Genomic DNA, 13,842 nt, shown 5'->3' on the forward strand with positions numbered 1-13,842 from the left:
AAAGTGGGTAATTCAAAAAAATCCAAAGATGGAGAGAAAGAAGGGAGTGGTTCCACCTTCAAGAATAGTGAAGACCGACTAGGGGGCCAGTTCGAGTCCATAATGGATCGTGTCGTTACTCAGCTTGAGAGGTGGCATTACGAAGGGAGCTATAGGAGATTACGCATTTTCTCTGGAATCCAGCCAATACCTCAGGGTGAGGAAACATATGATTCATGGAAGGAGGCGGCTAAACAACAAACGGAGGAGTGACAGTGTCCGGACCACATAAAAAAGCAACGAGTGGTTGAGAGTTTACGGGGACCTGCGATGGGTGTAATACAAGCTGCCCGGCGGAGTAACCCGAATGCAACCCTGGAAACATATTTTGAAGCTCTCGACTATGCTTACGGAACTCTTGAGGATGTAGGGGATTTAGTATCAAGGATGCATCACACTTTCCAGGATTCAGGAGAAAAATTAAGCAATTTTTTATACAGATTAGACAGATTGTTGTATAAAATAGTAGATAAAGGAGGAATACAGAAAACAGAGGTGGATGCTAGCAGAATGAAACAGCTATTGAGAGGTGCATTGACTGCAGACCCTGTGGCGCAGAAATTAAGGTGTTCTGAGACTCGTCTAATTCCTCCTAGTTTTAATGATCTAATGAAAGAGATAAAGCAGGAAGAGACTCTGATCGAAATGAGAGAACGAACCGTAAAAAAAGTAAAAGTGGTGGTTCCTACTATAGAATCTAAACCTAACTTATTTGAGGAAAAGATGTTAAAACTAATGGAAGAACAAAATAAAAAAATTGATCGATTCTTTACTACTCAAAGTGTTAATGTCTCCCAACGAGGCATAGGACGAGGATATAGGAACACCAGAGGATGTTTCAAGTGTGGACGATATGGCCACAGGGCGATTGAATGCTATCAGAATAGGAGTAGTAATAATGATGATAATATCAGGGATGATAATAACCCAGAAGGAACTGATCAGGGAAACGAGAGGGGGAGGTCAGTGGTCATCCCCTCACTGGCCCCCTAGAAATTGGTAGATGTGCTATGGGGAGCTCATGGTGGAACAGAGACATCACAGAGGGTCTTTTGGGACCCGTTCCCATGAGAGTAGCTAAAATAAATGGAAAAAAATGTAAAGTTCTTTTAGACAGTGGTTCACAAGTGTCTATCATTTTTGAGTCATGGTATCGAACAAATATACCTGATGTGAGGATACAGTCATTATCTGGACTGGTAATATGGGGACTCAGTGTAGAGAAGTACCCTTATTTGGGCTATGTCAATGTCACCCTGGAATTTGAGAAAGATGGGACTAATGAGATTAATCAGATCCCATTTGTTGCATTAATATGTCCTGAAATTCCTGAAGACAGAGAAAATCTCCCTATTATTGTAGGAACGAATACCAAATTATACCAAGCCTTGACCGACTGGTGTAGGGAGGAAGATAATAAGGGTTGTAGTAATACATTTGTTATTCAAACTCAGACTCATGAAAAAACAACGGCATGTATAAAATCAGAGAGTGCTGAAAGTGCTGAAGAGAATGTTAAAATGCTAATAAACGTTTCATCTGTTGGTGGAAAGAGATATGACTTGTGTTTTGAGGGAAGCGATATCTCTGGGCCTGAAAAGGATGCTTTAATACCGGCATTATTGAAGAGAGACCAAGCTTTCTCAGCAGAAGAATGGGATTTAGGGAAAGCTAAGGGAGTTGAGCACTACATCAAATTAACCAATGATAACCCTTTCCGTGAGCGGTCACGAAGAATCGCTCCAGCCGACTTTGATGACGTGAGGACACATTTAAAAGGGTTATTAGAAAATCAAGTCATTATCGAATCCAGAAGTCCATATGCCTCGCCTATTGTTATCGCTAGAAAAAAAACGGGAAAATTCGTATGTGTGTGGATTACAGAACTTTGAATCAACGGACGATACCTGACCAATACACTGTTCCCAAGATTGATGAGGCTTTAGACTGCCTTCAAGGCAGTATCTGGTTTTCGGTTCTGGATTTGAGAAGTGGTTTCTACCAAATTCCCATGTGCCCTAGCGATAGGGATAAAACAGCGTTCATCTGTCCTTTAGGGTTTTATGAATTCTTAATGATGCCGCAGGGAATTAGAGGAGCTCCAGCAACCTTTCAACGAACTATGGACAAGGTAGTCGGAGATATGAATTACCGAGAGGTAATAGTATACTTAGATGATATAATAGTCTTTGGCAGTACCTTGGAAGAACACAATGTCCGCTTGCTTAAAGTGATAGACCGGCTGATTGAGGGGGGTTTAAAATTGTCTTTGGACAAATGTCACTTGTGTCAGTCCTCCGTAAAATATCTGGGACACATTGTCAGCCGTGAGGGAGTCGCCACTGATCCAGCTAAAGTAGAAGTAGTAAATAAATGGCCCCGTCCCGCTAAATTGAAAGATCTGCGATCATTCTTAGGGTTTTGCGGGTATTACCGGAAGTTTGTCCCGGGGTATTCAAGAATTGCTAAGCCATTGACTGACCTTACGAAAGGATATCCACCAATTTGGAAAAAGAAAAACCCGTCACAAAAGAAGCCGGAATTAGCCTCTGATGGTTACTTTAGACTAAGCGAGCCATTCGGAGAAAGATGGAGTACTCAATGCGAAAGAGCTTTTGAAGAATTAAAAGAATGTTTGACAAATGCTCCTGTTTTAGCATATGCTAACCCTAAACTACCATATACGCTACATACAGATGCTTCTCAAGAAGGTATAGGGGGGGTACTATATCAACTGCATCAAAACAAATTGAGACCAATAGCCTTTGTAAGTAGGGGGTTATCAAAAAGTGAAAAAAGATATCCAACTCATAAGTTGGAGTTTTTGGCACTGAAATGGTGCATAGTTGAGAAGTTTCATGATTATTTGTATGGCTCCTATTGTGAAGTCCATACAGATAACAACCCCCTTACTTATATTCAGACTACCGCAAGGTTAGATGCCACTGGGCACCGTTGGCTGTCTGCTCTAACATTGTATGATTTCAAGATCAAATATCGACCAGGTAGTACCAACACTGATGCTGACTCCTTGTCAAGGATACCTAATCAACTAACTGATATTGAAGAAGAATGGATAGAAGTGCCGGCCGGATAAATAAAAGGGATGTGTCACAATGTAAACAGTACAGTGAATGGTATGGACGCGCTGGAATTACTCAGCAGCCTGGGAGCTACTGGACAGGCTATACCTTTATCTTACTGCTGGATTAGTAACATTGAACTTGAAGGATTATCCAAAGTCCGTCCTAACCAATTTCAAAAAGATCAAGAGCACGACCCCTGTATAGGATATATAATATCTAATACAAATGGGAATGAGCGTGAGATCGTAAGTGATAAGGATTCTCAGTATATTGTAGATAACATTAATGATACCACTAATTTAGGAGAAGATTCCGAGGGCTCAGAGAGTATTTCTTCGGTAATGAATGGAGTAGGTGGTATAGGAAATATTCCTCCTGTAATGAATGAGGGAGGAAATGAGCTATTTGAAATAAAAGAGAGGCCAAGACGGATCTGCCAACCACCTTCTATACTTACATATGATGAATTACTGGTACCAAGGGTAGTTCCAAGGGAGGTATACTCTTTAAACTCTAATCTAATATATAGTTGGCCGTATTTTGGAGATACTTATATATAGTGTATAAAGGAAGGGGATGAAGCATTTATTTGTAGATGGTGATTTTATTGCATAGCTGAATGTTAATCACCAGGGGGAGAGTGTAACCCACATATATGGACTGGACTGAATATATGTATATGCATAAAGATCAATAGTAATAATATTGTAAATATATATAGGCACTATTTGAAATGCCTGTGAATATATGTATGTATTATATCAGAATATATGGACACTAGTATAGAAGGATCTAGAAATATGCTCACGAGGGACCTAACTGCCATACCTGGGCTCACGGGAGGAGCACGAGCAGTCCAGGAGGAGGTTAGAAATAAAACTGCAGGGGCTGAGCGAGGGCAGAGGCTGTTTGGTTGGAGCTGTGGTCGGATGCCTGAGGAGAGCGTGATTGAGGAGAGGACGGACGTCACTGTGTCTGACCGGAATTAACCCGGGAGCAAAGGAGTGGAGGCGGAGCCGCAAAGCAGCGCTGTCAGCGGCGGCATAGACATATCAGTGTAAGCCACCAGTATTAAGGGAAGAGACGCGGGGAGGAGCGAGACAGCGAGACGAGACTCCAGGGAGGAGCTATACCGTTGGGCAGCCAAGGTCTCCGTGTGACGGATGAGCGGCCGAGGTCCTCTGGAGAGGGGAGCTGGGATGTAGCAGCCTCCTGAGAAGGGAGATATCATACCGCTGCCTCCGCTGTACTTGTGAGTACTATATACGCACAGACGACCATGTAATCAAAATACAGACTAACATCAGTATAGTCAGAGAGCGTGGATAGTGTATAACACTACAAACACTACCCAAAGCGCTCGCGACAGCCGGAGGGTATCTGTGCGTCAAGCATCATTTACACAGCACGCGCCTAGGAGTGACAGCAGTAGGATGATAACTGCACAGCCCAGTTGAAAGATAGTAAAGCAGTATCTTTTACAATAGATACTATAGGTACTTTTGGCCACTAAGTATTTCTGCTCAGTAAGAGGCTGGGGGAGTAAGTTGTCAGCAGTTGAACTGTATAGCAGCCGTCTGACATTTCTCTACTGCATCTGATCCAACAACTAATATAACCCCAGCTGTAGTTATTATATTGAAATGGAGCAAGAGAAAATATATTTATAGAAAGAGCAAGAGTGGATACAGGATACGACCTATTGACTCAGAGTAATGGTAACAAATAGTAACAGTTACCATATAACTACATGTTTCCTGATTTAGGAATAAAAGGAATTGCTTATGCTGATTTAAATCCTAAGGGAATACAGTGAACATTGAATCTACAAGATATATATATATATATATATATATATATATATATACTATATTCTCGGACACATCTGGAATTAATTTGACTTTCTTTAGTAGTGACATAACTAAGGGCCCCAACGTATATACTGCAGTTAGAAGAGTTGCTTGAGTTACTGGTAACTTATTCTTAGAATACCCGGGTATTCAGGTATTAGCCTCTATTACACAAGAGTTACATTTTTTGGTCTATTGATAATTTACTTTTTTTGTATTGCATGCAGATGTTTTTGTATATGGAATAGCGAAAACTGTATGTCTATCTCATTATACCTTATATAAATTATATGGATGTAAGTATTAATAAAGCCCTTATTGTGTTGAACCTATATGACAGAAACATTCAATTATACTTACCGTCGAAGGGTTCAGCAGGACGTGACTGACCTGGAAAAGAAGAGGAAGGTATTTACTTTATAATTATAACTTATTATACTGCCTTAACCAACACAATATAACTCCCTGCTCACAATAGTCTCGTTCTGAAAGGATAATAAAGGCTAGGGAGGTTTGGGCTTACCTGAGCGAGCCCATAAATATAATAGCTCAGGTGGAGGCACATTATACTAATAATACTAACCATCTGGTGTTAGCGGATACTAACACGGATAAAGGGGTGGTTACAACTGGAGGCACTGCTGAGATCCCAGGTTAGCGCCTAGTTTGGAAAGACTAGTGTATAAATAACGTGGATAGAGATATGGATTGCGTTACACGAGAGGACATGTATCTGTGGTGTCAACAGAAAGGGAAAAATCCCCAAAGGTGTTTCGGTATAAAAGGAAGTTTTTTGGAATTTTCTAACAGTGATATAACATCCAAGGTCAGGACACTGTATGGAGTGTATGAACCTTGCATAGTGGATAAGTGGAGAGGAGAGCTGGGGGAAGTATGTGCTATACTTATAGAAACGGGAAAAGACCTAGATGCTAGTTTAATTCCCAGTAGAATAATAGCAGATGAAGACTCAGGAAGGAAATGGGATATTCTTTGGCCAAGTCAACGTCTGAGTGGCAGAGAAACTGAGGATGCTCCCAGTGCTAACAACCCCGAGATGTCATCAACGGATAAAGTGGGTAATTCAAAAAAATCCAAAGATGGAGAGAAAGAAGGGAGTGGTTCCACCTTCAAGAATAGTGAAGACCGACTAGGGGGCCAGTTCGAGTCCATAATGGATCGTGTCGTTACTCAGCTTGAGAGGTGGCATTACGAAGGGAGCTATAGGAGATTACGCATTTTCTCTGGAATCCAGCCAATACCTCAGGGTGAGGAAACATATGATTCATGGAAGGAGGCGGCTAAACAACAAACGGAGGAGTGACAGTGTCCGGACCACATAAAAAAGCAACGAGTGGTTGAGAGTTTACGGGGACCTGCGATGGGTGTAATACAAGCTGCCCGGCGGAGTAACCCGAATGCAACCCTGGAAACATATTTTGAAGCTCTCGACTATGCTTACGGAACTCTTGAGGATGTAGGGGATTTAGTATCAAGGATGCATCACACTTTCCAGGATTCAGGAGAAAAATTAAGCAATTTTTTATACAGATTAGACAGATTGTTGTATAAAATAGTAGATAAAGGAGGAATACAGAAAACAGAGGTGGATGCTAGCAGAATGAAACAGCTATTGAGAGGTGCATTGACTGCAGACCCTGTGGCGCAGAAATTAAGGTGTTCTGAGACTCGTCTAATTCCTCCTAGTTTTAATGATCTAATGAAAGAGATAAAGCAGGAAGAGACTCTGATCGAAATGAGAGAACGAACCGTAAAAAAAGTAAAAGTGGTGGTTCCTACTATAGAATCTAAACCTAACTTATTTGAGGAAAAGATGTTAAAACTAATGGAAGAACAAAATAAAAAAATTGATCGATTCTTTACTACTCAAAGTGTTAATGTCTCCCAACGAGGCATAGGACGAGGATATAGGAACACCAGAGGATGTTTCAAGTGTGGACGATATGGCCACAGGGCGATTGAATGCTATCAGAATAGGAGTAGTAATAATGATGATAATATCAGGGATGATAATAACCCAGAAGGAACTGATCAGGGAAACGAGAGGGGGAGGTCAGTGGTCATCCCCTCACTGACCCCCTAGAAATTGGTAGATGTGCTATGGGGAGCTCATGGTGGAACAGAGACATCCCAGAGGGTCTTTTGGGACCCGTTCCCATGAGAGTAGCTAAAATAAATGGAAAAAAATGTAAAGTTCTTTTAGACAGTGGTTCACAAGTGTCTATCATTTTTGAGTCATGGTATCGAACAAATATACCTGATGTGAGGATACAGTCATTATCTGGACTGGTAATATGGGGACTCAGTGTAGAGAAGTACCCTTATTTGGGCTATGTCAATGTCACCCTGGAATTTGAGAAAGATGGGACTAATGAGATTAATCAGATCCCATTTGTTGCATTAATATGTCCTGAAATTCCTGAAGACAGAGAAAATCTCCCTATTATTGTAGGAACGAATACCAAATTATACCAAGCCTTGACCGACTGGTGTAGGGAGGAAGATAATAAGGGTAGTAGTAATACATTTGTTATTCAAACTCAGACTCATGAAAAAACAACGGCATGTATAAAATCAGAGAGTGCTGAAAGTGCTGAAGAGAATGTTAAAATGCTAATAAACGTTTCATCTGTTGGTGGAAAGAGATATGACTTGTGTTTTGAGGGAAGCGATATCTCTGGGCCTGAAAAGGATGCTTTAATACCGGCATTATTGAAGAGAGACCAAGCTTTCTCAGCAGAAGAATGGGATTTAGGGAAAGCTAAGGGAGTTGAGCACTACATCAAATTAACCAATGATAACCCTTTCCGTGAGCGGTCACGAAGAATCGCTCCAGCCGACTTTGATGACGTGAGGACACATTTAAAAGGGTTATTAGAAAATCAAGTCATTATCGAATCCAGAAGTCCATATGCCTCGCCTATTGTTATCACTAGAAAAAAAACGGGAAAATTCGTATGTGTGTGGATTACAGAACTTTGAATCAACGGACGATACCTGACCAATACACTGTTCCCAAGATTGATGAGGCTTTAGACTGCCTTCAAGGCAGTATCTGGTTTTCGGTTCTGGATTTGAGAAGTGGTTTCTACCAAATTCCCATGTGCCCTAGCGATAGGGATAAAACAGCGTTCATCTGTCCTTTAGGGTTTTATGAATTCTTAATGATGCCGCAGGGAATTAGAGGAGCTCCAGCAACCTTTCAACGAACTATGGACAAGGTAGTCGGAGATATGAATTACCGAGAGGTAATAGTATACTTAGATGATATAATAGTCTTTGGCAGTACCTTGGAAGAACACAATGTCCGCTTGCTTAAAGTGATAGACCGGCTGATTGAGGGGGGTTTAAAATTGTCTTTGGACAAATGTCACTTGTGTCAGTCCTCCGTAAAATATCTGGGACACATTGTCAGTCGTGAGGGAGTCGCCACTGATCCAGCTAAAGTAGAAGTAGTAAATAAATGGCCCGTCCCGCTAAATTGAAAGATCTGCGATCATTCTTAGGGTTTTGCGGGTATTACCGGAAGTTTGTCCCGGGGTATTCAAGAATTGCTAAGCCATTGACTGACCTTACGAAAGGATATCCACCAATTTGGAAAAAGAAAAACCCGTCACAAAAGAAGCCGGAATTAGCCTCTGATGGTTACTTTAGACTAAGCGAGCCATTCGGAGAAAGATGGAGTACTCAATGCGAAAGAGCTTTTGAAGAATTAAAAGAATGTTTGACAAATGCTCCTGTTTTAGCATATGCTAACCCTAAACTACCATATACGCTACATACAGATGCTTCTCAAGAAGGTATAGGGGGGGTACTATATCAACTGCATCAAAACAAATTGAGACCAATAGCCTTTGTAAGTAGGGGGTTATCAAAAAGTGAAAAAAGATATCCAACTCATAAGTTGGAGTTTTTGGCACTGAAATGGTGCATAGTTGAGAAGTTTCATGATTATTTGTATGGCTCCTATTGTGAAGTCCATACAGATAACAACCCCCTTACTTATATTCAGACTACCGCAAGGTTAGATGCCACTGGGCACCGTTGGCTGTCTGCTCTAACATTGTATGATTTCAAGATCAAATATCGACCAGGTAGTACCAACACTGATGCTGACTCCTTGTCAAGGATACCTAATCAACCAACTGATATTGAAGAAGAATGGATAGAAGTGCCGGCCGGATAAATAAAAGGGATGTGTCACAATGTAAACAGTACAGTGAATGGTATGGACGCGCTGGAATTACTCAGCAGCCTGGGAGCTACTGGACAGGCTATACCTTTATCTTACTGCTGGATTAGTAACATTGAACTTGAAGGATTATCCAAAGTCCGTCCTAACCAATTTCAAAAAGATCAAGAGCACGACCCCTGTATAGGATATATAATATCTAATACAAATGGGAATGAGCGTGAGATCGTAAGTGATAAGGATTCTCAGTATATTGTAGATAACATTAATGATACCACTAATTTAGGAGAAGATTCCGAGGGCTCAGAGAGTATTTCTTCGGTAATGAATGGAGTAGGTGGTATAGGAAATATTCCTCCTGTAATGAATGAGGGAGGAAATGAGCTATTTGAAATAAAAGAGAGGCCAAGACGGATCTGCCAACCACCTTCTATACTTACATATGATGAATTACTGGTACCAAGGGTAGTTCCAAGGGAGGTATACTCTTTAAACTCTAATCTAATATATAGTTGGCCGTATTTTGGAGATACTTATATATAGTGTATAAAGGAAGGGGATGAAGCATTTATTTGTAGATGGTGATTTTATTGCATAGCTGAATGTTAATCACCAGGGGGAGAGTGTAACCCACATATATGGACTGGACTGAATATATGTATATGCATAAAGATCAATAGTAATAATATTGTAAATATATATAGGCACTATTTGAAATGCCTGTGAATATATGTATGTATTATATCAGAATATATGGACACTAGTATAGAAGGATCTAGAAATATGCTCACGAGGGACCTAACTGCCATACCTGGGCTCACGGGAGGAGCACGAGCAGTCCAGGAGGAGGTTAGAAATAAAACTGCCGGGGCTGAGCGAGGGCAGAGGCTGTTTGGTTGGAGCTGTGGTCGGATGCCTGAGGAGAGCGTGATTGAGGAGAGGACGGACGTCACTGTGTCTGACCGGAATTAACCCGGGAGCAAAGGAGTGGAGGCGGAGCCGCAAAGCAGCGCTGTCAGCGGCGGCATAGACATATCAGTGTAAGCCACCAGTATTAAGGGAAGAGACGCGGGGAGGAGCGAGACAGCGAGACGAGACTCCAGGGAGGAGCTATACCGTTGGGCAGCCAAGGTCTCCGTGTGACGGATGAGCGGCCGAGGTCCTCTGGAGAGGGGAGCTGGGATGTAGCAGCCTCCTGAGAAGGGAGATATCATACCGCTGCCTCCGCTGTACTTGTGAGTACTATATACGCACAGACGACCATGTAATCAAAATACAGACTAACATCAGTATAGTCAGAGAGCGTGGATAGTGTATAACACTACAAACACTACCCAAAGCGCTCGCGACAGCCGGAGGGTATCTGTGCGTCAAGCATCATTTACACAGCACGCGCCTAGGAGTGACAGCAGTAGGATGATAACTGCACAGCCCAGTTGAAAGATAGTAAAGCAGTATCTTTTACAATAGATACTATAGGTACTTTTGGCCACTAAGTATTTCTGCTCAGTAAGAGGCTGGGGGAGTAAGTTGTCAGCAGTTGAACTGTATAGCAGCCGTCTGACATTTCTCTACTGCATCTGATCCAACAACTAATATAACCCCAGCTGTAGTTATTATATTGAAATGGAGCAAGAGAAAATATATTTATAGAAAGAGCAAGAGTGGATACAGGATACGACCTATTGACTCAGAGTAATGGTAACAAATAGTAACAGTTACCATATAACTACATGTTTCCTGATTTAGGAATAAAAGGAATTGCTTATGCTGATTTAAATCCTAAGGGAATACAGTGAACATTGAATCTACAAGATATATATATATATATATATATATACTATATTCTCGGACACATCTGGAATTAATTTGACTTTCTTTAGTAGTGACATAACTAAGGGCCCCAACGTATATACTGCAGTTAGAAGAGTTGCTTGAGTTACTGGTAACTTATTCTTAGAATACCCGGGTATTCAGGTATTAGCCTCTATTACACAAGAGTTACATTTTTTGGTCTATTGATAATTTACTTTTTTTGTATTGCATGCAGATGTTTTTGTATATGGAATAGCGAAAACTGTATGTCTATCTCATTATACCTTATATAAATTATATGGATGTAAGTATTAATAAAGCCCTTATTGTGTTGAACCTATATGACAGAAACATACAATTATACTTACCGTCGAAGGGTTCAGCAGGACGTGACTGACCTGGAAAAGAAGAGGAAGGTATTTACTTTATAATTATAACTTATTATACTGCCTTAACCAACACAATATAACTCCCTGCTCACAATAGTCTCGTTCTGAAAGGATAATAAAGGCTAGGGAGGTTTGGGCTTACCTGAGCGAGCCCATAAATATAATAGCTCAGGTGGAGGCACATTATACTAATAATACTAACCATCTGGTGTTAGCGGATACTAACACGGATAAAGGGGTGGTTACAACTGGAGGCACTGCTGAGATCCCAGGTTAGCGCCTAGTTTGGAAAGACTAGTGTATAAATAACGTGGATAGAGATATGGATTGCGTTACACGAGAGGACATGTATCTGTGGTGTCAACAGAAAGGGAAAAATCCCCAAAGGTGTTTCGGTATAAAAGGAAGTTTTTTGGAATTTTCTAACAGTGAAATAACATCCAAGGTCAGGACACTGTATGGAGTGTATGAACCTTGCATAGTGGATAAGTGGAGAGGAGAGCTGGGGGAAGTATGTGCTATACTTATAGAAACGGGAAAAGACCTAGATGCTAGTTTAATTCCCAGTAGAATAATAGCAGATGAAGACTCGGGAAGGAAATGGGATATTCTTTGGCCAAGTCAACGTCTGAGTGGCAGAGAAACTGAGGATGCTCCCAGTGCTAACAACCCCGAGATGTCATCAACGGATAAAGTGGGTAATTCAAAAAAATCCAAAGATGGAGAGAAAGAAGGGAGTGGTTCCACCTTCAAGAATAGTGAAGACCGACTAGGGGGCCAGTTCGAGTCCATAATGGATCGTGTCGTTACTCAGCTTGAGAGGTGGCATTACGAAGGGAGCTATAGGAGATTACGCATTTTCTCTGGAATCCAGCCAATACCTCAGGGTGAGGAAACATATGATTCATGGAAGGAGGCGGCTAAACAACAAACGGAGGAGTGACAGTGTCCGGACCACATAAAAAAGCAACGAGTGGTTGAGAGTTTACGGGGACCTGCGATGGGTGTAATACAAGCTGCCCGGCGGAGTAACCCGAATGCAACCCTGGAAACATATTTTGAAGCTCTCGACTATGCTTACGGAACTCTTGAGGATGTAGGGGATTTAGTATCAAGGATGCATCACACTTTCCAGGATTCAGGAGAAAAATTAAGCAATTTTTTATACAGATTAGACAGATTGTTGTATAAAATAGTAGATAAAGGAGGAATACAGAAAACAGAGGTGGATGCTAGCAGAATGAAACAGCTATTGAGAGGTGCATTGACTGCAGACCCTGTGGCGCAGAAATTAAGGTGTTCTGAGACTCGTCTAATTCCTCCTAGTTTTAATGATCTAATGAAAGAGATAAAGCAGGAAGAGACTCTGATCGAAATGAGAGAACGAACCGTAAAAAAAGTAAAAGTGGTGGTTCCTACTATAGAATCTAAACCTAACTTATTTGAGGAAAAGATGTTAAAACTAATGGAAGAACAAAATAAAAAAATTGATCGATTCTTTACTACTCAAAGTGTTAATGTCTCCCAACGAGGCATAGGACGAGGATATAGGAACACCAGAGGATGTTTCAAGTGTGGACGATATGGCCACAGGGCGATTGAATGCTATCAGAATAGGAGTAGTAATAATGATGATAATATCAGGGATGATAATAACCCAGAAGGAACTGATCAGGGAAACGAGAGGGGGAGGTCAGTGGTCATCCCCTCACTGACCCCCTAGAAATTGGTAGATGTGCTATGGGGAGCTCATGGTGGAACAGAGACATCCCAGAGGGTCTTTTGGGACCCGTTCCCATGAGAGTAGCTAAAATAAATGGAAAAAAATGTAAAGTTCTTTTAGACAGTGGTTCACAAGTGTCTATCATTTTTGAGTCATGGTATCGAACAAATATACCTGATGTGAGGATACAGTCATTATCTGGACTGGTAATATGGGGACTCAGTGTAGAGAAGTACCCTTATTTGGGCTATGTCAATGTCACCCTGGAATTTGAGAAAGATGGGACTAATGAGATTAATCAGATCCCATTTGTTGCATTAATATGTCCTGAAATTCCTGAAGACAGAGAAAATCTCCCTATTATTGTAGGAACGAAAACCAAATTATACCAAGCCTTGACCGACTGGTGTAGGGAGGAAGATAATAAGGGTTGTAGTAATACATTTGTTATTCAAACTCAGACTCATGAAAAAACAACGGCATGTATAAAATCAGAGAGTGCTGAAAGTGCTGAAGAGAATGTTAAAAATGCTAATAAACGTTTCATCTGTTGGTGGAAAGAGATATGACTTGTGTTTTGAGGGAAGCGATATCTCTGGGCCTGAAAAGGATGCTTTAATACCGGCATTATTGAAGAGAGACCAAGCTTTCTCAGCAGAAGAATGGGATTTAGGGAAAGCTAAGGGAGTTGAGCACTACATCAAATTAACCAATGATAACCCTTTCC

The 13,842-nt window shown here is 41.1% G+C and overlaps 1 protein-coding gene across 2 annotated transcripts in view; it reads left to right on the top strand.

Annotated features, from left to right (window-relative positions):
• The first annotated feature begins 10,085 nt into the window (after positions 1-10,085).
• CCDC152 (coiled-coil domain containing 152) overlaps positions 10,086-13,842 on the top strand; it is a 273,215-nt gene continuing 269,458 nt past the window's right edge. Inside the window, exons 1-2 of one of the 2 annotated variants that reach the window (XM_063961607.1) lie at positions 10,086-10,423; positions 11,352-11,419. The gene's annotated coding sequence lies outside the window, so the exon portion shown is untranslated. Of the gene's footprint in view, positions 10,424-11,118; positions 11,420-13,842 lie in introns of those variants that run through there. The other variant, XM_063961616.1, reaches the window with a different exon arrangement.

This window comes from Pseudophryne corroboree, chromosome 1 (genome assembly GCF_028390025.1).
Source record: "Pseudophryne corroboree isolate aPseCor3 chromosome 1, aPseCor3.hap2, whole genome shotgun sequence".
NCBI lineage: Eukaryota > Metazoa > Chordata > Amphibia > Anura > Myobatrachidae > Pseudophryne > Pseudophryne corroboree.